Source organism: Amblyomma mixtum, chromosome 3 (genome assembly GCF_055824585.1).
Source record: "Amblyomma mixtum isolate Tamu chromosome 3, ASM5582458v1, whole genome shotgun sequence".
NCBI lineage: Eukaryota > Metazoa > Arthropoda > Arachnida > Ixodida > Ixodidae > Amblyomma > Amblyomma mixtum.
The window spans coordinates 49,352,532-49,379,341 of NC_143014.1; the positions used below are offsets into that span (position 1 = coordinate 49,352,532).

The window sequence follows — 26,810 nt, forward strand, 5'->3', positions numbered from 1 at the left end:
AAGCTTCTATTATGTTCTGTTTATTCTATTCTATTCTATTCTGTTTCTCGCGTAATGTGTGACGTAGCTTCACAATCGGTCCACGGAGCAGCGAGTGCCATATTTTACTTCCAGCTAAGCATTGTATAACAGCACATCAAGAAGCATTGGACGATCGATGGCTCGAGTAGTTGGTATGTAGCGCAAGAAAAAGAGCAAAATCAAAGAAACACGCCGAAATTGCAAAGATAGACTCTACGCGCTTTTTTCTTACGCATTCGTTCGTCGCTTGGCAGGCTATTCTTTTACTTCTTTCATTCTTACTGAACTGCTCGTTCCGAAACTTGGCCGCTGCGGAAAGATAGCGGGCGTATGCTCTGTACTTCGTACACCTCGATTGAAGCTTGCGATGAAGCTAGCTGTGCGTATTTGGGCGGTAACCACTGTATTTCAAAGTCGCCAAGCATATTTTTCAGGTTTGCGACGACGGCCGACATCATTCGTTTAACTTTTTCCGTTGCAAGCGGTTCGTCAGTGGCCGATACGAGGGTCGGGGCTGCGTCGATCGCGCTGGCAACAAGTCGCCCATATAAACGATCGAAATAACAAAAAAATTGCATTTACCTATTCTTTATTCAGTTGCGAAATCAGTTGCAGAAAAACATCGCTTCCTTGCACAATATTCTTCATTTGCCAGACGGCTCCGCTCCCAGTTTCTGGACTGCCAGCTGTTTCCAAAGCGATGGGACCAGCGCGGTCCTAACGCGTACAGCGCATCTTCCCATCGCACCTGCAGAGAGTTTCTCCGACAGCCAGTGCTCGCAGCCAAAGACAGCGCGAAAAACGCACTGATCTCACGTTGGCAGACGCTTCCTTTCTGTCAAGAATACTGGCACCCCGCTAACATTTTTTTAAGAATGGCGCGGGATCACCCCTGCCCCGTTTTCTTCTACCAAAGAGGAACGCTGACGGTATCCTCAACGAGAGAGAGAAGAAACTTTGTTTGGATCACATGGTGGGACTTCTCTCGAGCTTGGTCGATGGTTGCCTCATACTCGGACTCCACTGTCCTTGGCCGCCCGACGAACCTGCTGGATTAGGTCCTGCTGGGCCCCATGGTATCGCTGATCAAATCACATGTGGGGACTTTAGGTTTTTGGGTTTCCTCCCGCACCATGAGATGTGGAAGAGTGCGGGGCGGGCGTCACGCCAGTGGCAGGTGCGCGGGTCTGCGGTCAATGCATTCTTCTGTATTTATAGAGGTCTGGAAATGAATTTGTTTGAATTTGTCTCCATGCTGTGGAATCTTTTTAGCTCTGCTTTTTGTGCGAGGGGGGGGGGTTCGAGTCTGCTGCTGAAATAAATTAGTCCGTGCGTAGCGCTGATATATTCTCTCATTTCCAACCACCGAGTTGTTAAAATGTACTTTTGGTCGTGAACACCACCTCCTCTCATGATGGCAGGATGGATATTTGCACCGCGCTCGCATTTGCAAACGCCACTACGGGTGCCGCCTCAGCGCGTCGTCTGCTACCAATGAGGGCGCTAGCGTCGAGCGAAGAAGAAAAATTCGCATATGCGTTTCTAGTGCAGAACAACCTTTTCTTCCATATAGTCATTAAATTCAGCAACATGATCCTTGGCCATGAGTGCCTTTTTTTTCTATACAGTAAATAGTTGCATAGTATTTGCATATACTAAGCTGTAGGTGTCGCCTCTGCCGCGTCGTCTGCTACCCGAAGAAGCACTACCTGTGTCGTGAACCACCGATAATGAGCCGAGCGTTTCGAAAGCACATCGACTCATTGTTTCCTGCATAGCCAACAGAGGGGCGCAGGCTGTGGACGGCAGAAAAAAAAATACACATCGACTTCTTTTATCAGCCCACCAAATCATAATAAATTTTCTTGACCACAGTTGCTCCGCAGGTTGAGATCGTGTCCTTCAAAAGGCGATCGACTTCCTTAAGCGATTTGGATGTAGTCGTCCATATTTCTTCCTATGACGCTATCATGAAATAAGGGCCATCCTTTCTATCATTAGAATTGCTGCGCACTGCAATCTCAAACGCAAACATGGTTGAGGACGTCGCTTTGCGCAGCGGCCGCTACAAACAGGAGGTCTAGCGGTGCTGTGAAGAAAAAAAATTCAACCATGCTCAAGAAGTCAGCGGCGAATTCCCCTCAAAGACGACCCTCCAGCCAATGGAATGCTCACAACATTGCGGTTTACCCCCTAGCGTGAAATCGCAGGTGGCTGCCAGGTGCCTCCGTGCAAAGGCATTAACCGTGACATCAAGAGAATCGGTCGATGCCATTAGCTGGAAGGCCACCCCATTGAAGGCATTTGCCGCTGCGTTCTTGAACTGTACCCGACTACAAAGCATATGAACTTTCCACTTTTCCAGCAAAAACCATCACCGAGATTCCTCGCCGTGAAGACCAGCGCTCCTCTTAGAAAAGGGCAGTAGTTGCAGGGTATTATATAGCGCGAAAAGCTTTGCAACCGTCGCGTCTTACGTGCAACACACAGGAGCGCTCGTTGTCGGGTACGTGGATAAATAAATGAGGCCGTCTTGGTTGTTAGAAAGGTCCATGAGATTTCTCACCATAAATATCGCCCAGGTGTTTTTTTTTTTTTTGTTATGGTGCAACAGTTGGTCCCACTTTGAAAAGCGAATACCGCTACGGGAGTTGCCTCCACCCCATCGCCTGAACTGCCCCATGGGACACAGAAATTCGGCCGTGCGTTCTGCGTTCGTATCCCATCGTGCGTTATTAACAATAACTTCATCCATATTTCTGACTGTGAAGACTGCGTACTCGTTTACGAGTTAAATAGTTGCACCGTATGCGCAAACGCGAAGAGAGTGACGGGCATCGAGTCTGCTAACGTCTCAACTCGCAAGGCGCACTCGAGCAGACGACGCCCAGAACGTGACATGACGTAACTGCTGTCAGCTGTAGCGCTGCCTAGCCCTCTGTAAAGCGACTCCAGAGAAGTTTAGGTTTTGTTTTCCCCTGGTAAAAGGCAAAGTGCGACTGAGACAGGACGAGAGCAGTAGACAGACGTAGCGCTGTGTCTGTATACTGCGTCTGTCTACTTCTTTCGTCCTTATCGGTCACGCTGTGCCTTTACTTGATGAGCATATGTACCGACCAGGTCAAGAAAGTACCCATTCGCAACACATTTTTGTTTTCAAGTCGGGACCGATTCTCGTATGTCGTTGGGGCCCTTCATCACATGGTAATACGGAAACGTGTTTTAGTTGTTTTTTTTTTCATTCTCCTCATAGGCCCATGTAGTGCTTCGCGACGTTAAACCACAACGTTTTTTGTTTTTTTTTGCGTGCAGATCCGCGCTTCTCCTGGCCAGCTCCGCTGCTGCTGACCAGCGCCGGATAATTGCCGACGCCTTGAAGCGGATAGCCCTGCAAGGACTGTCCTTTGCCCTTTAAAGGCAACCCCCTAAGGGTTGCCTCGTGCCACGTAAGGGGAGGCAGGGTTTGCCCTCTAGATCTGCATTGCTTGGCAGTAAATTTTTCCACCACCACCTTGTCGGCTCCATCATCGGCAAAGTGCGTGTCTTGGCTGCGCACGCTCAGGCGGTGCAAAAATTCCACTGCTGCCCCTTCTTCCCTTCCTGCGGGGAGGACGAGACAGTAATGGACATTTTCTTAGCCTGCATGCATGCCTCGCCCTCGCCGCAGCCCGCAACAGGCCTTGCGAGCGGCTGCCGAAACCTCGGACTCCCGGCCACCTCGCAGCAAGACCTCCTGCCCCGGACCCGCCACCAGCTAACGGCCTAGCTTTCCAGCTCCTCATCGAGTTTTTCGAGGCCAATGCGGCGAGCAGACCTGCAGGGCTGGTGCCCTACTGCTCCTTGCGTACCACCTTCAGTAGCTGCGTTTTCCTATCTCCACGCGGAGCTTCCACCCCTACGAATGTTTCTCCCAGCCCCTGTTTTCGAGAGCCTAGCCATCTGCACCGTTAGATGCGCCTCCTTAACTCATCCAAGGTGTTGTGCACCCCCAGACCCATTAAATGTTCTGTCGATGCATTGTTGGGTAGGCCCGAAGCAGCCTTGTAGGCTTGCCCGATTACAGCCACACAAAAAAACGAGGTCTGGAAGAATGTGACATGGACACGCGCTGTCCGTGTGACCGTCTGCGCTGTTTCCCAACTTTTAAGTTATACAATACCCCCTCACTCGGATACAAAGTAGACCGGGCTCAAGATGGGAGCACCCTGCCCCCTCCGGCCCTTGCACTGGGCGAAATGCCACTGTACCGCCTGACGATGTGGTGCATGCAAACAATGGCGTGTAGACTCCGCGAGATACGCTAGGAAATAAGATGCGCCACAGGCGTCTTCATAAACGCGGCTAGATATTACACAACAGGCATTCTAGGCTATATACAAAAGGGAAAATCGCTGCCGTCAGTTGGCCTCCATCTTTCGGAGAGAGGTTGCGGGCGCTATGGAGTCATCATCCCCCCAAAACATGCATCCCACCTACCACGAACCCCGCCGCAGAGGTCGCGCACGGGCACTCCACAAACACTATGGCACGGAACCGTATGCCGTTTGGGTAGATGCCGCATGCACGGGCGAGGACGCGGGTGTAGCCATCACGAACCCCTCCCTCCAACCGATTGCCACCCTTCACATAACCCCTACTGCCACTTCGGAGGAGGCCGCCATTGCCCTTTCCATCACACGCACGGAGGCCCGATATATTCTATCCGACTCTAAAACTGCCATACTAAATTTTGCTCGCGGGAGAGTTCACGTCCCTGCATTTCGCATACTGAACTCCCTCGCCGCACACCCACACCGCCACATGGAGTTGATATGGGTGCCAGCCCACTCCGGGAATCCCGGAAACGAGGCCGCCAACGCTTTAGCCCGAGCTTCTCTCAACCGGGCACCGGCGGCCTCCGACCTGGGGTTCTCGCGGGAGCGCATGCACTCATTCAGTGAAATGACGCAGGCCTGCCCATCGCTCCCTTGACCATTATCATCAGACGCTTTGGAGGCGGCTTCAAACACGCACCTTACCCTCCCCTTATATACGCTCGGGCTATCACCAAGTCCACACAAACCCCTCCTGTACCCTCTGCCACCACCCCAAAGCCACTCTAGACCATATCCTTTTCCTCTGCCCGGCGGATCCTCCCCCGCGGGGCCTGGAGCACCTTACCACATGGGAGGCATGGGAGACCCTACTGCGTTCTGAGGACCCGGCCAAGCAAGCCATCGCCACCGGCCGGGCTGCCAGCGTCATGAGCCTCCGGGACATGAACGTTTGAGTGCAGTGGGGCCGTGCGGGGGCCCACTGACCTGTGCCCCAAACTCCCAAGTTGCAAACAAAGTTTTCACCACCACCACCCAAGATGAATCGTTCGCGTCTCATCATCAGGCGAGACAGCAAAGCGTGGCCGAAGGCGGGTATTAAGGCGGAAGCCTCTAATGGCTCATACTCGCGGCCAAGGTCACGTCCGGTGTAACGCTGTCTCCCGCGGATAACGCGACAACTAATCAGGATATGAGAAAACGAATGGTAGCATCAGATCGGGGACAAAATGTAACCCCGACGCCAAGTTTGATGATTGTAGAGTGATTAGTTAATTATAGCTAATTATAGCCAAAAAAAAAGAAAAGAACCAAATGCGTCGATATAGCGCGGACGTCGCTATAACGACGGGAGAGGGTGACGTCACACAAGAGGTCGCCATGGTAACAGCGCGCACGCTGGTGGCGCCACCTCCCTCCTAGTGAGTCGCCGTAGAAATGTACGCTAGAAACGCAGTCGGCAAGACCAAAGGCTTTCGCCTTGCCGCACTTTACTTTAGCAAAGTGCTCCCATATTTTTTTTTTTACTGCTGACGAAGTACGCGACCATCGCAATACAGCGAAACAATGTTCACCCCTTTCCCCCAAGTCGTCGGTAACTCGGCGCACGCAGTGCTCTCGCCTTTACACAAGAACTGCTTATAGGTGCCCCATGACTTATTTGTAGTGTCAATAAATAGCAAACTTGTAGTGCAATCATTTTTTGATTGAATGATTAAAGTGGGAGAAAATTATCACATACCGCCAGTATTATCTTAACCCACGATCACGGCGCAAGATATTCTTACATCATGCCCACGATACTATTCTACACAGCCAGTTACAAATCTTTACAGCTAGCGCCTAACAGAACTCAGCTATACGGACGGGGTCAGCACAGTATGCAGTGTCTCAACATGAACCGTGCCTACCGTTGTAAGACGACGACTTCGAGACATGATTGGTCGGCTTCCGAGAGCGTAGCAGCACGCTTATGGAAGCCGTCGTCTGGAGCTCTGAGCTGACACTCGATGTGTTCGCAGCAAACAACCAAGCCCACCATCAGCGAGAGAGGACTACCAACAAAAGGAGTCGCGAGCAGGAGGCCATAAACATGCTCAGAATCCCCAGTTATCAGTGCCATAAATATTTATTATGCAAAAAGCGCAACCCATTTCCTCGTCAAATTGCGTCATTTATTTAACATACATAAGCCCTCGAACAAACAAAAAATATGCAAATATAGCGCTGGATAGACATTTTCGCAGTCACATAATATAGATGCGCCTCTCGAGCCGCAGCGCTCGAACCAGGCAGCATCTCCGAACCACCCCAGGCAGCATGTCCGAACCACGCCACGCATCCGTCATATCAAGAGGGAAAGGTTTTCCGACGGGTGAGGAATTCGGCGAACGTTCCGCTGTGGTCCGACTTGCTGAACACGCCGTCGAGGTCCCAGATGTGTCCACCGAGCAAGGTTCCTAGGAGGCTTTGTACGGGGAACATACAAAAAAGGAACCCCAGAGGCAGTCCTGTGCAAGCAAAGGCTCTCACTTCTCGCAGTGCTCGAGCCCGGCAGCATCGCTGAAGCACGCCCCGCATACGTCGTATGAACAGGAAAAGGTGTTCCGATGGGCGAGACGGAGCTCTGCGAACGTTCCGCTGTGGTCCGACTTGCTGAACACGCCGTCGAGGTCCCAGATGTGTCCACCGAGCAAGGTTCCTAGGAGGCTTTGTACGGGGAACATACAAAAAAGGAACCCCAGAGGCAGTCCTGTGCAAGCAAAGGCTCCCACTTCTCGCAGTGCTCGAGCCCGGCAGCATCGCTGAAGCACGCCCCGCATACGTCGTATGAACAGGAAAAGGTGTTCCGATGGGCGAGACGGAGCTCTGCGAACGTTCCGCTGTGGTCCGACTTGCTGAACACGCCGTCGAGGTCCCAGATGTGTCCACCGAGCAAGGTTCCTAGGAGGCTTTGTACGGGGAACATACAAAAAAGGAACCCCAGAGGCAGTCCTGTGCAAGCAAAGGCTCCCACTTCTCGCAGTGCTCGAGCCCGGCAGCATCGCTGAAGCACGCCCCGCATACGTCGTATGAACAGGAAAAGGTGTTCCGATGGGCGAGACGGAGCTCTGCGAACATTCCCCTGTGGTCCGACTTGCTGAACACGCCGTCGAGGTCGCAGAGTGTGCCCACCATATTCTCTCTCTGTAGGGCCCTGTAGGGCCACGTCGTTTCGAAGGCAGGTTGCATGGAAGAAAATGATGACGGAGCCCTGTGACGCTGCGAATCAGACGTGAAGCGCATTCACAGCACTCGTGCTGGCGGTAAAACGTCGCAGCTGCTCTGCCCTTGGCAAATGGCGCAGGAACGCGAGCGAGCCCTCTCTGAACGAGTACACGTGGCCACTGGCCAATTCTTCTTCGCCGCAGTTGCACCACGAAAAAATACGTATAAAATTAGAGATATCTATGCAGAAATTTTCGGTTGCCATATAGAAAATATCCATTAAAGATCCATGGAAAAAAAATATCATTAGAGCATCTAGCATCGGTCACGTGGCCCTCCGTTTTAGAAAAATGCATGCAACTCATTATAAACCTGTTGCATATTTGAAAGTAAAATAATGAACATACGCAATTTTCTGCACTGATTAATATGCATTGTGGGCTCTGAAATGCTGGAGTCCTGTTTTCCTGAAGATGGTGGCGGTCGCGCAGCATGTTCGTCATGGAGGAAGAAAAACTAGGGAGAGGCCCTCCCTATGTACCCATAAAGCTACTGTACCAACCAACGCACCAACCATGTACCCATGCTATCCGAGCTGCACGCCGGAAAGTGGGCCGGAAGTCACGCGCTTTCGCAAGGACTACTTGTAACCGGCGCAGCGGCATTGTCTGCGGCGTTGTCTGCTGCGCATGCGCAATCGCGCTGAGACGGCGGCCAAGAAGAAGAACGCAGGGGGAAGGAAGCTTCAAAAATATGACGTAACCGCCTGTCCTGACGTTCAATGATTGACTTTAGTTTCGGTTTTATGGATTTGCTATTTGCTTCTTTGTGCTTGTGTACTTACGGATTGGCTCTTTGTGTCACGTGCTTGTTATCTATAAATACTTGTCCCCGTCGAAGAAATTTCGCTCTTTGGTAACAGTATACTAACAATCGCACTGGGATATGTAAAGGCAACATGAGGATGGGTTAGATGAAACCCGCAGTTTTAGTCCATATTGTAATCGTACAAAATCGATCTTTCAAAAGTGTAATCGGCCCTTCACGTAGTTTTAGAGAAGCTTCTGGCATGTTTTGCCATTAGTAGAAAGGGAAATTTTTCTTGTACAGCCGATTTTAGCTTTTCTGCGTCGTTTCGTAGTGGCCGAGGCCGCTCCTGAAGTCGCTGGTCCTGGAGTGCCTGGCGGTGCTGAAATCGTGAGTTGACTCTCATCCACTTCAGTGTCATCGCATTTCGGTGGTGAAATTGCACACAAGTGAGAGGAACTATTTCGACGAGATTTTCGTGTACGACTTTGAAGAATTTTGACGTCTACCATAAATGACACGTGCTTGTTATATATAAATACTTGTGGGCCTCGAAGAAATTCTCTCTTTGGTAACTGTTGCACTGGATCTATTGTGGCCGCAGCGGCCAATAATACAATGGCAACGTGAGGATGGGTTAGATTAAACACGCAGTTTGAGTCCATATTGTAATCGCACAAAATCAATTTGTACAGAGTGTAATCGGCTGTTCACGTAGCTTCAAACAAGCTGCTGGCATGTTTTGCCATTAGTAGAAAGGGAAATTTTTCTTGCACAGCCGATTTTAGCTTTTCTGCGTCGTTTCATAGTGACCGACGCCGCTCCTGAAGAAGTCGCTGGTCCTGGAGTGCCCGGCGGATGCTGAAATCGTGAGTTCTCTCTCATCCACTTCAGTGTCGTCGCATTTCGGTGGTGAAATTGCGACAAGTGAGAGGAACTATTTCGACGACATTTTCGTGTATGACTTTGAAGAAGACTGACGTCTACAATAGAAGCGTCGTATATGGCAGCAGCGAAAGCAAACAGCAAATAGGATTGTGTGATCAAGCTTTTGTCAAAGCGACGAAGGGAAAGTTTTTCCTCCTCATTGAGGGAGAAATTACTGCATTCATTGCAAAAGCAAAATAGCGTATGGCGCTATTTGCTTAATTTTGCAATTCAGCCCTACTGCGTCATAGAGTTCTCTACTACGTCGTATATTTGCAAGAGAGACGCCAGCCCTCCATTGTGGCTTGGAATTCGGGGAGGCCAAGCAACCACATTGAAGGTTAACTGGCTAACTTCGGGGAGTCCGAGGAGCCATACTGAACGTCAGTGACCGTTTCAGAAGGGAGACGCTTGACCCTCCATATTGACTTGGCACTCGGGGTTGCCGACTAGCCATGTTTGACTACCAACCACGTTGACCATTTTTCGTTTTCAATTAAATTTTTATGTGACGGACAGATGTGTCGACAGAAAGTAATGAAGCGTCGTTTTGAAGTAAGATTTTTGAATTTGTGCGTTTCTGGTGGAGCATCGGCACGAGCTGAAAGTAAAAAATTACTATTGATTTACAACTTGCGAGATGAAGGCCGCAGAATCTACTTCGCCCGAATTGCGTCGCAGGAGCAGGCAACTGCGTCACAGCCTTCCACTGGTGGTACGGCACGATATCTATAAGCAAACAGTTATCTACAAGCAAACAGTTACTCTCCTGGAGAGAGAGTTTGCCGTTGAATGTCACTTGGTCATAGAAAGGCATCTATTTCAGAATCGCTGTCAGCAACCTGGCGAATCTCTGAGTATATAGCTACTTAGAGATTTGGTTAATATGTTGCGCGATCGTTTCGTTGCAGGCCTCTCTTCCAATCCGGGAACGCTGGCTATTGGACGGCCACGACATATCTTTTGCGACTGCATCCCGAACTGCACTTTTTGTGACGTCTGAACTCCGAATCCCTACTGAGACTCATCTGCCCACTTCACGGAGTGTTGTGGGTGATTGTTTTTTGTTTTTTTTTTTTCGAGGGAATTCTGTGCCTTTGGTTGGCAGTGCTCAGTGTTTCATATGGATGAGACACCTGACACAAGGGACTGTATGTAGTCATCTGTCAGCAGCATCTGGCTCGAGAATCCACACTCCGCTACAGAGGCCCTAGTCGGTTCCAGGATCTCGGCCTCCATCACCCGCTAGCACCCCAATGAGATTTGAATGCCTATATAGATGAAGGACTGTGCCTAAATGATTCTCCTACTATATATATATATATATATATATATATATATATATATATATATATATATATATATATATATAGTTTCTTGACTGAGATGATTGTGAACATTGATTTCCTGCGTACATGATGTAGAAGAGGATCAGTGTGTTATCTCTGTCTTTAATGTCATTTTAAGTCATGATATATATTCATGTGGTAGCAATTTTAAGTACATTGTTTTATTCACAAACGTATAATGTTGTCTGTACAGCTTTGCTTCAAGTGCTAGAAGCCAGTGGGTTGCAAATTTATTTTTATTCCCTTGACCATGTAGATGTATGGAATGTTATAGAAAGATAAGACTAGCCAACAGTTATTTTTGCTGTATTTTCTAATAAGCAATCAATTATTGCTTTCACTCTAAGTACTTAAAGCTGATTAACATTTTTTTAATGCAAAATTATACTAGATATTGTCCTCATCACCATATTGTTGTATTGATTTATTGTGTGGTATGCGGGATCGCGAGTTTTTTTCTTGAATTGCACCATGAAAAAGCACTGTGAATTCGTTGGCAAAGGTGGATACAATGTTTATCGCACCTCGCCTTTACACATTTCCTGATAGGAAGGAGAGTAAATGAATGAGGTACAATGCCCGCGCACATTTAATATCTTATTTTTTATGTTTTTGCTTTAAAAAATGTGCCTATTCTGTGTATGATTTTCTGTATTTTTTATTTTGGGAATGCGAAATCTGTGCTTGCTTGAATGTTTTTCAAAATTTTCTTATTTGCATTAAAAGTTTACAATATGTGTCATTCCTGACAGAAGGGAGTATGTTGTAACCATTGGTTCTAGTTTCGGTTTCGATTTATTGGATTGGGTATTTGTATTAGTCGCCGTCCGCTCTGACAGGGAGCGTCCGTGGGTGACCTCATTAATGCGAACAAAGCCACCGCAGCGCCCGACTAACGGAGCAACCTACGGCTTAAACAGCATCGCGCTTAAAAACTGGCATTTATATAACTAATACTACCTACAATCGAATATGCTGCTGCCAATAGGGAGTCTGAACAAGCCTATACGTTATCAATAACATCGAATCCTTGCAGAACCGTGCTGTTCGCTTCATATTTCCAGACTGCTCACTCTTCACAAGTGTTACAGGATTAATAAAAACGTGCCAAAGTGGAAGATTTGTCACATCGCTGTATACTTGCTCGTTGTTTCAGTCACCTCATGACATCTTTCAACGCCGTGTTCATTCAAAATTAAATGCGTAAAGTGTCATTCATCGTCTTACGCCAATTCATTCCCCGTACTATCACTGAATGGAATAGTTCGCCATCAGTCATCTTCACAGAAGCTGACATCAAAAAATTCCAAGAGCCTCTTTGCTGTGACGGAAATGTGTAACATATGCTGTTTTTGTGTTATGCCTTATGTTTTAACGTTTTTTTGTTGTTGTATTGCGCTTTTTGCTAAAATGTGTAGCCTTTATTTGTATCCCCCCCCCCCCCCCTATGTAATACCTTCTTCTTGAGGGCCCTTAGGGGTAACGCGAATAAAACTATACACCCGTGTTCTTTCTTCCCTCCATGATGTGCGTTTTCTGTTCCTACCAGACTCTGCGAATTAAGGTAAGCGGCGCAAATTCTTCATGCCTCGTAGAGATACTGCGCTATACTACATTTATACCCGACTTTCTGCCAGCTGATAGGTTACTGTGTACAGAGCGCGCTTAGTGCACTCCTGTTGCAGTGGTCAATGAATGGAGGGGAACATAAAGGCGCGCGCGACGCTACGGGCTGTACACGTGCAGAAACCGCGCGGCACCTCCAACGTACTTTCCCGGTACTCCAACACAAGCCCGAAGTGGCCCGCTGGCACTAAAACAATTTTTTAGAGGCAATGTGTGGTCGTGTCCAGCAGAAACTTTCCAGAGTGTGATTGAAAATGCCTTGTATATTCCGAAAGTGCTGTTTTCTAAGTTTCAAATTTTTATGGCATTTTTGCAATTTGAACCCTGATATCCCGCTCCGTGGCTCGGCTTCTGTAAACCTTATCTGACGCAGGCCTGCCCAGTAACGAGGAGGTCCACTCCCTCGCCCGAGGCCTCACTTTCCGGGCTGGAGTTGGGCCTCCTCCGCCATCCCAGGAGCGTCTGCTTACCTTCAGAGATATCCTTAGCGCGGTTACGCACCGCCGGGTCCCTCTCTAACCCCAGCCCAAGCCTCCCACTGGCGCCGACTCCAGACCCGTGCTGCTCCCTACCCTATTCTTCATGCCCGCTACCCCGATCAGTTCCTTTCCTCCTGTAAGCTCTGCGGGAAACCAGGAGACTTTATTCACATGTCCTTCTCGCATGCCCTACCTTCCCGCACCCTCCATCCCCAACCACGGCGGACTCATACTGAGAGACTCTCCTGGCCAGCTCCGCTGCTGCTGACCAACTGCAAAGACTGGTATGCCATTGGCTATGTGCCATTTTATTTGAGGCCAACCAACCAATCAAGCTTCGTAGGGGAACCTCGCCTGGACGTGGAGAGCCATTCCGTGAAATTTTCGTACACTGCTTATGTGGTTCAAGAGCCTGACTGCGTTTCACATCCTCCCACTTACGAAGGCTCTGCTCCATCGGCGCGGACGAGGCCAGTGTGTTCCAGGAAGAATGGTGGCAAAGCGCGGAGAGGAGGTTGTGTTAATTAACCCCTGCGATGCTTGGTCAGAACGAGGCTCAACAAGAGTTGAAATTCGGCGACGGCGCCAAGGGAACGCTAGGGGCAGGGACGAAAATAGTCACGCAGCCATCGTATGCCTGTGCAAAGATTAATTCTCCGCGCCTCCCCAGTGAAAAATTTTCTGGCGCGGTTCCCGCTTAAGCATAATTAAGGAGAATATTTTTTGCCCATTTGAGCACTATGTGATCATAAAAGTTTTGCAATGCTGTTATCACGGTACTAGTTACGTCACGTGATCGCGTACTGTCAGAAGGACGCCGGTGAGTACGCGCAGTATTTTGTCGTAGTGGTTAGATTATACAGACACTATAATTTGGAGAACGCTATTGAGTACGCCCTGTATTTAGTTTGCATGGTAATTTTCGGCCATAGTGTACTGGCACTATAATTTGGCTACTAAGATGACCCGCCGCGGTGGCTCATTCGTTACGGCGCTCGGCTGCTGACCCGAAAGACGCGAGTTCGATCCCGGCCGCGGCGGCTGAATTTCGATGGAGGCGAAATTCTAGAGGCCCGTGTACTGTGCGATGTCAGTGCACGTTAAAGAACCCCAGGTGGTCGAAATTTCCGGAGCCCTTCACCACGGCGTCCCTCGTAGCCTGAGTCGCTTTGGGACGCTAAACCCTAATAAACCAAACCAAACTAAAATGCACTGCCATAATGGCTGCCTGCTGTTGCATGAATGTGGAGCTCTAGATCTAGACTCAGCATATTTACTCTACGCAGGAGCTCTCTGGCTTCAGGAACCTTACCACGACAGTTGCCTACATCCTGGACAACATGTCTGCCCACTCTAATCCTAACATGGCTGACCACGAGAAAGTGGAAAACCTGCTAGAGCATCTAGCTTTGCTGGCTGCCGAGAAACCGAGTGGCTGGACGGTTGAGGAGGCTGTTGCCTACATCGAGACAATTCCAAGCTGCGGAGGATGTGCCGAAGAGTTCCGTCAACAGCTAACCGGCAATGGAGTTTTTTCTCTCCTTAATATAGGTTACCTGGTAAATACCATGGGCATGAGCTTAGGGATGGCTCTCAGGGTATGCGATGTGGTCAGGTCACTGATAGACGTCCCGTCAGACGACTCCGACGACAGTAATGTGAGCTGTACCAAGACGTGAACGCCGACGAGATGGAGCAGGACATCAGCATGCCTTCATGTGTGACCCACGAAGACTGGAGGGCTACAAAATCCTGATGAATTGCACTGTGTCAGCGTTGCGCCTCCAGTGACTGTGCCTCTTCCAGTGTCAGGACTTCCACCAGCGTTTTCTTTAAAATAAAGAGGATTTTTCGCATTTGTCGTCTTTCTGGCCCTGCTCGCCGATACTGGCTAGTATACCCAGTCCCAGAGCAACTGGGACAGTCACCAGGTGGCATATGTGATAAAGGAAACAGTGTTGTAATGAACAAAGGTTACTGCCAGTGGGTTCTTAGGTAGCTGGATACTGGGAGGTAAGTGCAGCTTTTATGGAACATCGAGATCTGGGTATGCCACTGACCTCCAACACTTTCACCTCTGCCATCAATCAGTCCATACGCACATGCCACTCAATCACACACTTACTTCGCCGCGTAGTCTTGAAACATGCCAGCCTCTCCGAGACACATGCCAGCCGCATTGCTCATGTGCTGGCCCTGAACAATTTTTTATACTAGATCCCGTACTGCCCCCTTACAAGTACACAACAGGACAAACTAATCCGGGCCCTCAATACACTATACAAAGCAACACTAGGGCTCCCCCCTCAGGCTTCTACAGACACCCTGTACAGAACAGGCCTTTTGCATCCTCTTCCAGCCCTCCTTAACCTGCACCGAAAGAGACAAATCATCTGCCTGTCCAGTTCATCAGCTGGGCGGTGGATACTATCACAGACTCCCTACGCACCCATCTCTTTCCCAGACTCCCCGCAGTCTCCGATCTACCCCCCTAACCTCCGCCTCGCACCCATTCCATGCAACATGTCCGCCCACACACACGCAGGCCGCTGCCAGGCATACGCATACAACCACAAGCCACCCTTGGACGCTGCAGCGGTGGCCTACACAGACGCCAGTCTCACGGAAACCGCGGGCTCCACAGCAGCCTTCTTCCTCCACCCTTGCCTCTCTACAATCAGCACTCACACAACCTTCCAACCCTCCACGCTCGCCCTAGAAATACACGGGATCGCCCATGCCATCACACACTTTGCCACCCTACCCCCCGCCCCCCAATACGTTGTCTATAGACTCGCAGGCAGCTCTGCGTGCCTTCCATGAAAGAGCCCTCCCTTTCCCTACCCGATCGGCCTTAGATGCCGCCCTCGTAGCATTAAGCCCACGACCGGTGACCTTTCGGTGGATCCCTGGTCACATGGGCATCCCCGGCAATGAGCTGGCTCACCAGCTTGCCAGCGAAACTGTACACCGGGCGCCGCGCGATCCCATGGACGAGCCCACCGACGGAGCAGGCGGTCAGGGCTTACAGACACACTGTCGATGAATATTACACGCAGCAAAAATTAGACTTAGCTGATTTACCACCACCACTACCATGCTTATCGATCCGTGAAGCTCGCATTCTTCGCCGAATACAGTTTAAACTCCTAAGTACACCAGCCAAACTTTATCTGTACCGGCACACTTCCACACCTCAATCCCCAAACTGTCCACACACGTATGCAGACATAGAACACTGCCTTACACAGTGCCACATAGCCTTCCAGTCCCCCGCCACCCCCACCGTGGCCCATCTGGCTTGCCTCCCAGGACCTGAACCTGCAACGTGCCCTCGTCACCTTGGCCCAGGACCTATTGAATGCCTAACATAGAGGCTGTTAATAAAAAGTGTCACACCACCACCACCAGTAGGGGTATACTAATGCCATATATGACTCAAAACTAACTTTGCTAAATCCTGCGATCAGTTCACAACCAAGATGCTTGTTTTATCCTCTGACTATCCTTGAAGCTCCAGTGTCACAGCACTAAAGTGAAATTTTAAATTTCTTCAATTCGTGTAAAACCTGCAGGTTTCTTTACTCTGTACAACCACATAGCCAAGTCATCTGTTACAGCTTGTGGTTCCTCTCACACCAGTCGCACTAACACTATGTCTGGACTCATTCTACTGCATTCCAACATCAGTTTTTGTTCACACCACATAAGGGTAGAATAGCCTTGGACCTGGTCATTCACCCAGCTTTGCTTACTGACCTCTTGTTCTCCGAACTGGTCACTGCAGAAACTAAATGATGAGCCACCTAGCTCCTACTTGGTACACCGCTTCAGAGCTTTCCCCTCTAATATTGTCATTTAGGGTAGTTGAGGTTAAAGAAATAATAAAATAAATTGGCTAATAGAACGCTTGTTCTTCTACTCACCACGGCAAATCAATACAATCCTATCTGCATTACGAGGCCAGTGAGAATTTCCTTCCTATTTCAAGCAATATCAAAGCAGATTTCCACAAGTCTCGTTTTGGTAAAGTTGCACATTATGCACAGGCTACCTCTGTATGGCTAAACTGATGCACTGCATTTATAGCTAGACATCTACTACGAGCCCATATATGTGTCAGAAGTCCCTTTGTATATTTGTCTCCTTCTCTGTGTCAAGTGAAGCAATGCAGAGATTTCCATTATATGATGTGGTTAAAATGCTAGGCATATATATGATGATGTGTGTGATTTTTGTGCGTGTGTGTCATTTGATCCTTACCCTATTCTGAAATAGCCAGCCAGATATGTTATGTTTACAGCCAGATATGTTTACAGCGTTTATAAAACATAGAATGCCTCCTCCTCCTCCTCTATAATGAGACTGAATTACACACAGTTCTCTCGTCCTGAATGGTGTCAAATTACAGCTACAGTGATTTTCTTACACTGATGGAAAAGGAACACATACAAAAGCACAAACCTGTACTCAATACTAATTTAATCACAGAGTCACTGTTTTCCTTACACTAGTAGCATGAGTTGTTTTCATTAACGTCCTAAAGAGGATTATCGTTTTGGTGCACAAATTTCTAAGAGGAGGTCACAAAACAAGACATTTGTCTGCCTAATTACGTGCAGCCATTCCAGCATGGTTTAAATTCCCATAGACTCCCTGTATAAAGCAGCAAAGTAGACATAGCCTGGGCAAAAATCTTCAAGCAGTTTAGGATAACGACACAGTTATTTTAACGTAAGGTATGCCTAAAGAGAACCTAGGCTGTTTGAAAACCAAGCCTCAAATGAAATACGCTTTATTTTGCTAAAGATGTTACTAATAAGCAAAAGATAGCATGTTCCAAAATTTTATATAGTTATGTAGAGAATGCTTACATTTACCTGCTGCTTTACGAACCGAAATCTCTGTTACAATCCCCTTTTTTTTTCCGGTCAGAAAAAAGTCGTAAAAATCACTTTAAAGCTGTACGAGATGCATGTATGTCGCACAGAAACTTAAGTGCTTATTTTTTATTTCAGTGTTTGAGACATCCTAGCTTTCATCCCATAAATATACTTCTAAGAATTCTGCTAGAGATCAGCACTATTCATGGTCAATGTATCCTGTTTCCTTGAATATACAAAGTATTCTTTCCCAGCCTCAACCAGGAACTGTCCAGGAGCTGCAAGCCAGTTTACCAACTCCCACATCCTGTTACGTTTATACTGAATATGGCATGTATGGCCTTTTACTCAGTACTAAGCAACCACTTTGTTTTCATTCACATGGGCACTTTTAAATAGTGTTGCACAGACAACATGTAAACTTGTTTCTGGATGTGTCAACAATGACTGGCTCTCAGCAGATTTTCCAGGCTTGTTTGCACTGCTGCCATCGCAATATGATCTGAGGAATGACTGCTCATTTACAACTGGTGACCCACAGTCACTGTGCAAAAAACAAACCCATGCACTTCAGCACACTGACACATGGCTTGGCCCCTTTGATTGTTTTTAGACTGTGCTATTTCTATTTTGGCTTCTCTAATGTACTCAAGAACATGACAGAAAGAAATCAGTATTCTTACACGCTAGCTCGTGATGTGTTCTTCATTGCTACAGTCACTCTTCTGTGAAATGCAGTGCTGCTGCAGTTACAACTGATCTTACATATTGCAAATTATTGGGAATGCCAGAATTTTCTTGTGGATTTGGATCTGTATTTGACAGCAATGTGCTAAAATACAGAGTTTTTAATGTGCGTAACTGAGACACGCACTTCTTATGCAAATGAAAAATAAGTGTCTTTCACAATAACAGTTAAGTGGGGAGACAGCAAGGAGGAGTGTTTACATTATAGTGACAACCAACATTTATAACTACTCTGCATGGATTAATGAAAAAGCTACAAAAAAATGCAGTGTGCTAGTTTGAACAACTTATGATCTAACCTGTACCTGATCTTAGCTATTTAAGAAATCAATACGAATTACCTGGTTGTAATTACAAACCATCGAATATGTACTGCTAACCTAGCTTGTTCTAGTCCCGTGTACTTGGCTTTGAGAATTTGCTATACAAATCACATCATCATTCTGAAATCATTATTACACATTTGGAGATAGTGAAACTTTCAATGGGGGGCACTCTTCAGATATCAGGGGCAATAATCCAAGACCATGGAAAAAACAGGCGCATATATAGGTGGTTTTCTTGCAGAGACTATAGCCAATTAGTGATCGAACGAGTTGTACACGGCCGCGGTGTGATGCCTTTTTTCCCTTTCTGGAATAAAACTGGTACAAACGTTAATCGTTTCCCCCAATGCTGTTTCAGATAAAGCACACCTGTGGTGCTGCAAAGTTGTGACTTCAACCCCCCTCCTCATTATGCGTAGAAACTTGCAGAGGTACCCGGAGAACGCAGTAGCCGCATTTCCGTACCGACAAAAGCCTGCATGATAAGGTTTGTATACGACAGGACATCCTGGTAGTCAATACATTAGATCTGTTTGCGGAATTCAGAGCCGTATATCCATGGCTATCACAGCCGATCGCGGTTTTACCTTCTACGAAAAATCTCACAGCTAAACATGTCCTGATGTCTCGAGTTAGCCACAATCAACGTCGGTATTTCTACCACAAGATATCTTCATGTTTTGCTAGGACACATGCCTATGCCGCCGCATGGGCGGCAGTGACGGGCATGCCAATCAAAACGTTCAAGACATCCGCTTGGCCCACGGAGATAGAAGGCTTTTGGCTGGGTCACATGCAGCGAACTTGATCGTACAACACCTCCTCCGACCCACGCAACCAGGCACTCACGCACCCGTGCGCAGAGTTGCAAAGACGCTTCCACATACGCCTCAAAAACGATCATCCAGCGGCCTTTAGTTTATTTTCCAAAGCCTTTCCATGTGGAATCAGGTCGGTGCAGATAGTTAATGAAGTGATGTTATCAACTCTGATAAAATGAAATGCTTTACAGCATAGTTTGCTTGTTTTTCATGGGCATCCCGCAGCTGAAATGCTAGCTTTTTGTGTTAGTCCAGCAGCACGTGCTACTACCACTTTCCTGCATACCTACAGTCAATGCCTGAACTCTGTGGCGGTTTAGCACAATCGAAATGAATGTGTAACCGTTTTCATAACATCCACATGCTGACCACAGGAGGTAAGAGCTGAGAAAGTTAGCTGCACAGTAGCCCAGATTTTGAAAGCGCAGGAAGCCTGTCAAGTAATGCAAAAAGAAACGACTGAGCGCATGACATAGCTGATAATTGCAGAGTGTTAAACATCACTTAGTGATCGTCATCATCATCATCATCAGCCTGACTACGCCCACTGCAGGGCAAAGGCCTCTCCCATGTCTCTCCAATTAACCCTCTCCTTTGCCAGTACTGGCCCCATATTCCCGCAGACTTCTTAATCTCATCCACCCACCTAACTTTCTGCTGGCCCCTGCTACGCTTGCCTTCTCTTGAAATCCACTCCATTGCTCTTAAAGGTGCACTGAAGAGGAATCTGAACTTGTCTTTTTGCCACGGGAACTCGATCTACACTACACGTTCCTAGCATTCTTAGAAACTGCGACTTATTGCCCTGTGTGGCCAATTTCCCCAATTAAATCGAATTAACGTCCGGCTCCCGCCCTTTTTTTTTTAATTCTGCCTCGTACGGTGGGCGGAGTCGACCAACGCGTGGAGTGCCTTTTACCCAGTCCCGTGGCGGCTTGCCGCTCTGCCATCGGCGGATTAATACGTAGTAGTCCGTAGTAGCAAATAGTCCGCGCGTATTTTTATTTCTGCGGGCTTATTTTGCGGCTATATTATCTGCGAATGAAACTATTTATTCATGGAAACCTCAAAAACAAAATAAAGCGAAAGCAAAGCCTCCACGGAGCTGGCTGAAAGGAACTTCATGCGTTGGTCGACTCCGCCCATCGTACGAGGCAGAATTAAAAAAAAAAAGGGCGGGAGCCGGACGTTAATTCGATTTAATTAGGGAAATCGGCCATACAGGGCAATAAGTTGCAGTTTCTAAGAACGCTAGGAACGTGTAGATCGAGTTCCCGCAGCAAAAAGACAAGTTCAGAATCCTCTTCAGTGCACCTTTAAGGATCAGCGGTTATCTTGCCTTCGCATTACATGCTCTGCTCGAGCCCATTTCTTCCTTTTGATTTCAACTAGGATGTCATTAACCCGTGTTTGTTTACTCCCCCACTTCCGATCTCTTAACGTTACACCTATCATTTTTCTTCCCATAGCTCACTGCATTGTCCTGAACTTAAGCTGAACCCTCTTTGTTAGCCTCCAAGTTTCTGCCCCATAGGTTAGTACCGGTGAGATACAGCTGTTGTATACTTTTCTCTTGAGGGATATTGGTAAACTGCCATTCATGATCTGAGGGAACATGCTACATGCACTTCACCTCATTTTTCTAGTTATTTCCCTCAGCAGTCACTACCTGCCATAAATGGACATATTCTCTTACTACTTCCAGAACCTCGCTACCTAAATTACGAACTGCTGTTCCCCTGCAAGACTGCTGAACACTACTTAGGTTTTCTGCATGTTAATTTTTAGCCCCACCGTTCTGCTCTGCCTGTCTAACTCACTGATCATGCTTTGCAGTTCTTGTCCTGAGTGGCTTAGCAAGGCAATATCATCACCGAATCGCAGATTACTTAGGCATTTTCCATTAACTCTTATCCCCAACAGTTCCCATTTCAGGCCCCGGAATACCTCCTGCAAACAAACGGTGAATAGCATTGGCAAGATCCTGTCTCCCTGCCTGACATCTTTCCTTATTGGAATTTTATTGCTGACTTTACGGAGAACTTTATGGACTTTATGGAGCTGCGCAATCGTTATAAATATCTTCCAATATTTTCATATAACTCTCTTCTACAGCCTGATTCCACAATGCATGCATGACTGCTGAGGTTTCTATTGAGTCGAATGCTTTCTCGTAATAAATGAACGCTATATATAGGAGCTGGTTATATTCTCCGCATATCTCTATCACCTGATTGATAGCGTGAATATGGTCTATTGTCGATTATCCTTTACGAAAGCCTGCCTGATCATTTGGTTCATTGAAGTCTAAGGTTGTCCTGACCCTATTAGAGATTAGCTTAGTAAATACCTTGTAGGCAACAGACAATAAGCTGATCGGTCTGTAACTCTGTAAGTCACAAGGCATTGCGTATACAGAGTGGCTAGTTTTTCAATCCCAATCTACTTCAACAAATCTCCTGTTAACTGATCCTCATCAGCTGCTTTCCCCTTTTGCATTGCTCCTAAGGCTTTCTTTACTTCCTCCTTCGTTACTAGTAGGATGTCCCATGGCTGTGCTCTACCACCTCTCTCAGTAAGGTTCTGATTACATTTGCTACTGTACAGATTTGTGTAGAAACTTTCGGCTTCTTTAACTATCTTATCCATATTGCTAATGACAATGCCCTCTTTTTCTCTTAGCGCATACATCTGGTTTTTACCTATGCCTAGTTTTCTCTTCACTGCTTTTAGGCAACCTCTGCTCTATAGAGCATGCTTGATTTTCTCCATGTTAAACTTCCTGATGCCGGCTACCTTGAGCCTATTTATTAACTTCGACAGCTCTGCTATTCTATTCTGTCTGTGGACACAGAATAGATATCCTCATGCTTTAGCGTTTCTTATTCAGATGTTAAAACTCGAAGCATCCTACCACCTACTTCTACAGCGCACTCCGTAACGATAGCTATGAGATTATCATTCATTGTTTCAACATTAGGGTCGTCTTCTTCAGTTAAAGCACAAAATCTGTTCTGCAGCGAGATCCTGAATTCCTCTACTTTCCCTCATAACACTAACTTGTTAATAGCCTTCCGCTTCACTAGTTTCCTCCGTTCCCTCTTCAAATCTAAGCTAATACGAGCCCTTACCATTCTGCGGTCGCTACAACGGACCTTTCCGAGAACCTCCACATCCTCTACGATGCTAGAGTGAGCACACAGTATGAAGTCTATTTCATTTTAGTCTCACCACTGGGGCTCTTCCACGTCCACTTCCTGTTTGCTCGTTTGCGGATGAAGGCATTCATGATACGTAAATTATTTCTATCTGCGAAATCTAATAACTCTCCCCTGCTATTCCTAGAACCTTTGCCATAGTCCCCTACCACATGGTCTCCAGCCTGCTTCTTGCCTACCTTCGCATTGAAATTGCCGATCAGTACAGTGTACTGTGATTTCACTTTGGTCATTGCCGATTCCACATCTTCATAGATGCTTTCAACAATCTGGTCCTCATGGCTTGATGTAGGCGCTTAGGCGTGCACCACCTTCAGCTTGTACCTCTTGTTAAGCTTAATTACTATAGCTGCCACCCTCTCGTTAAGACTATAAAACTACTCTATGTTGCCAGCTATAGGAGGTATTCACATGACGTCATCCGCAAGGGGCGCTAGCGGCCGGCGCGGCATTCGCCATGTTGGTGGTCGCGCGCGCGGCCGCCGCAGCCAACCGCAGCGTTTGAATAGCTGGTGATGGGTGAAATGTGAGTGTATTTCGCGTCTCGCCGCACGTAATTTCTGTCCGACCCGTGCCGCCGCGTGACTGAGTGAATATTCCGTGAACTGTGCGAAGCAGAAAAGAGCGGGCACGCTCAGAAGGTTCTACTTTGTGAAAAGGTCGACCCCCGTAGGAATGCGGAGGCACCGGCATGGTGTGCGACGTATACAAGACTGCTGCCGCGCGTTGAATTCACCGGTATCGAAGCCCACCTTGTGCACGGCTTAAGTTTGCAGGCAGGCCAAGGAATTAAAGGATATAAACCTATGAGAGGGTGCAATTACTTGACAAGCGGGTGAGGGCAAGAGCCGTGCTGAGGGTGCCGACGTCCGCGGTGCCGACGGCCGAAGTGCCGTTTTTGAAGAGGTGAGTAATTCGAAGGGTCTGTTCACTTAGCTGTAGCTTAACTTGTCATCTCTACCTGCTGAAAGTGACGTGTTACAACTGAATCTAGCGGAATGGCTGCACACTGCGTTGCTGCGAAAACGGTCTTGTGCATACGAAGCAGCGCTACGTAGCTACAATCAAAACTGCAAAACATTCTCGCTGGTCTGCCGTTCGTGCTGCGAGCGCATGGCAGTATTTGTTTGGCCGTTCTGTCGGGTAAACAAGGCAGCTATGACGCTTTGCCTTTCTGCTGAAAGACCGTACGTCTGAGAAGCGTCAGCAGTTCGCGGACTACAGCTAGGCGCTTGAATTATCAATTTCTGCGGTGGCAGTTCTGGAATTTCGGTAATCAATCGTGCCGTTTATCCACGATGTGCCCTCCATGACTAGCTGACAGTTATCAACTGATATTAAAAGCTGCAAGTCGTGTACATTCTTGCGTGCAGCGCAGCCAGCCAGTTTTGCTGCCGAGTAGAGGCAGCTCGGTTATAACACGGCGCAGAAGAATTCTGCTGCAAGCTTTATGCACAATACGCGCTCCACAAAGATAAGTGGTCGCTGACGTATTCAACAACGTACAAATATGTTACGGATCACTAACAGTTCAGGCCGGGTACCTTACGGCGCACCGTGACACTGCGTGAGCTGGCCTGAAACGACCGCAAACATGGCGCGCCTGCCGCGACGACGCTCGCGCCGTCTGGTAGCGTGGCCTCAGTGAATACCTCCTATATCCTGACTGATGAGGAATCCCACACCTAGTTCTCGTCTCTTTGCTATTCCCCGATAGCACAGTACGTGCCCGCCCTTTAGTACTGTATATCTCATCTTTCTTCCTAACCTCATTAAGCCCTATGACATCCTATTTAATACCCGCTAATTCCTCCAACAGCACTGCTAAACTAGCCTCACTGCATAAGGTTCTTGTGTTAAACGTTGCCAGGTTCAGTTTCCAATGGCGACCTGTCCAGAGCCAGTGACTCTTAGCACCCTCTGCTACGTCACAGGTCTGACCGCCACCTTGGTCACTTGCCCCGCAGCCGCTGGGGACTGAGGGCCAAGGGTTAATTGGTTTGTTCATGGAAGGTTGCGGCCAAGTACTACAGCAAGGTGGCCAAATCTTGTTCTGATTAGTGCGCATATGGAAATCAAATGATATGATGCCAGTCGAGCTGTGCAAGCAATGGAAAGTTCTGCAGTCTTGCTCAACGTTTTGCAGAAAAAAACTCGCAGCTACACGCCTGCCAGGTGGACTTCACCACTACACACTGGCATTGTCCCCTTGTAGAGTGGTTTCACCGCATAACAGCACTGTCATGAGGAAACTGAATACTTCAAGCCAACAAGACCATGACACTCATATTATTACCACAATATGTTTATGAGTATCATTAAATCAGTGCACTAAGTGCTATCTTATTCCCTGGTTGTCATGTATACAAGTACAGCTGTGCTGAAATTTAGGCAGTCATGCATAACGGTGGAATTCACTTCAACAAATTTGCTAGCCATTATTAAGTTAATCTCAAAATTAGTGCAGTGCAGCATGAATCTTTGCATATTACTAGCACTGCCAACCATACACCATGTTCATGACATTAATCAGGGTATATAAAAAATGCTTCATAGCATAAGTAACCCTTATTGTATACAAACTTCGTGAATTATAGAAAAAGCATCTCATTCGGGAAAAATGCCCAGAATCATACACACATTTTACCGTCAGGATGTCAATGTATCTGTGCACATGTACAAAGTGTTTCACAAAAGACTGTACACAATTTTTAAAAATAGGCTTTTTGAGTTAGAAGAGCACTTTTTTCGGCATAGCGCTGTCAGCAGTGTAGTACATCAGAATACAGCTTAGGCAACTAGCAGGCTGGCTAACTAATACTGAACAATTAACTTTCTAACTATTGCTGTAATGCTCCTTAATTGCTGAGAGGTGTGTAGCTCACCATAAGTAATATCCATATAAATTTTTAGAATTTCAAAAGCCCGGTTACCCTTGGCGCTGTGACTCAACAAATTTTGGCCATTTCGACAAGTTATATGCACTGGAGTGGTTGCTTTGCCTGCAAGTTTCTCGAAAGCGTATGCATTTTGGTGCAATCCCAGGTAGAACCGAACATTAGAATACTGTTATAAAAACGTTATGTAAGTTGGAGTAATGTTACATTGTAACTTTACATTAACATTGAAAATTAACATGTAACGTTATAAGTTATATAGGAAACGTTACTTTCATGTTCTAAATAAACATTGTTTTAATATAATCTTCTAAATTTTATTATAATGTTAGAGTCACAACGATAAAACAACACTGCAAATATATTTCGAGCACTGATTTCCAGAGCTTTTCTCACTGTTCTTAAAGTAAATATGTTTTTCAACTAACAGTACCTTGTAACCACATCTCTTAGATAGTACTTCGCCATAGGTTACATGAAGAGCCCCATTATTTTGTCACAAAACTTTAGTTATTACCCATTCCTCACTATCACTCATGGGACATCCCACAGTAGCGAGTATATAAGCTCGACGGCATGATATCCGTTTGGAGGTGAGTGAATACGAGTTCCATGTTGTGCTGTAGTGTAGTGGAGAAGGTGTCGCTCTTGTTGTTGGTTCTTGCAAAGTGTTGTAAGTTGTGTGGCATCACCACTGGCAGGCCTGCATGCTTGTGTGGGGCTGCTTTACCATTTTCGGGAAAGTTCCATTTATGCTGTTTACATGTTTCATGAATGTTTGGGAAAGGTTATTCGAACATTTATATGTAACATTACAAAAACATTAGAAAAAAGGACATTAAGAACACTGAAATAACATTTGAGCATAACAAAAATGTAACATTATCGCAATGTTTCGGTGCTACCTGGGAAGTAATGAACATTTGTCACACCACAGCGCCGATGCTAACCGCATTTTCGAAATTCTGAAAACTTATATCGATATTAGTTACAATGGACACTCACCTCTAAAAAATTAAGGCACCTAGCAGTAATAGTTAAAAAGTTGGCTATTCAATATTAGTTAAAGAGCCAGTTCGTAAGCATGCCTTAGCTGTATTCCTCTGTGCTACACCACTGACAATGCTATGCTGAAAAAAGCCCTCTTCTAACTCAAAAAGCCTACTTTTAAAAATTGTGAAAAGCCTTG

The 26,810-nt window shown here is 47.0% G+C and overlaps 2 protein-coding genes and 2 long non-coding RNA genes across 5 annotated transcripts in view; 2 read left to right on the top strand and 2 right to left on the bottom strand.

The window, feature by feature from the left end:
- Positions 1 to 26,810, bottom strand: part of LOC149350121 (uncharacterized) — a 602,760-nt gene that overhangs the window by 482,664 nt on the left and 93,286 nt on the right. The window lies entirely within an intron of this gene.
- Positions 1 to 26,810, bottom strand: part of LOC149350138 (deoxynucleotidyltransferase terminal-interacting protein 1) — a 280,102-nt gene that overhangs the window by 60,951 nt on the left and 192,341 nt on the right. The window lies entirely within an intron of this gene.
- Positions 8,308 to 10,602, top strand: LOC149350142 (uncharacterized). The gene is made up of 3 exons (XR_016290240.1): positions 8,308 to 8,738; positions 9,158 to 9,217; positions 10,187 to 10,602. It is a non-coding gene; the product is annotated as an uncharacterized LOC149350142 (long non-coding RNA).
- Positions 12,621 to 14,585, top strand: LOC149350143 (uncharacterized). The gene is made up of 2 exons (XR_016290241.1): positions 12,621 to 13,549; positions 14,016 to 14,585. It is a non-coding gene; the product is annotated as an uncharacterized LOC149350143 (long non-coding RNA).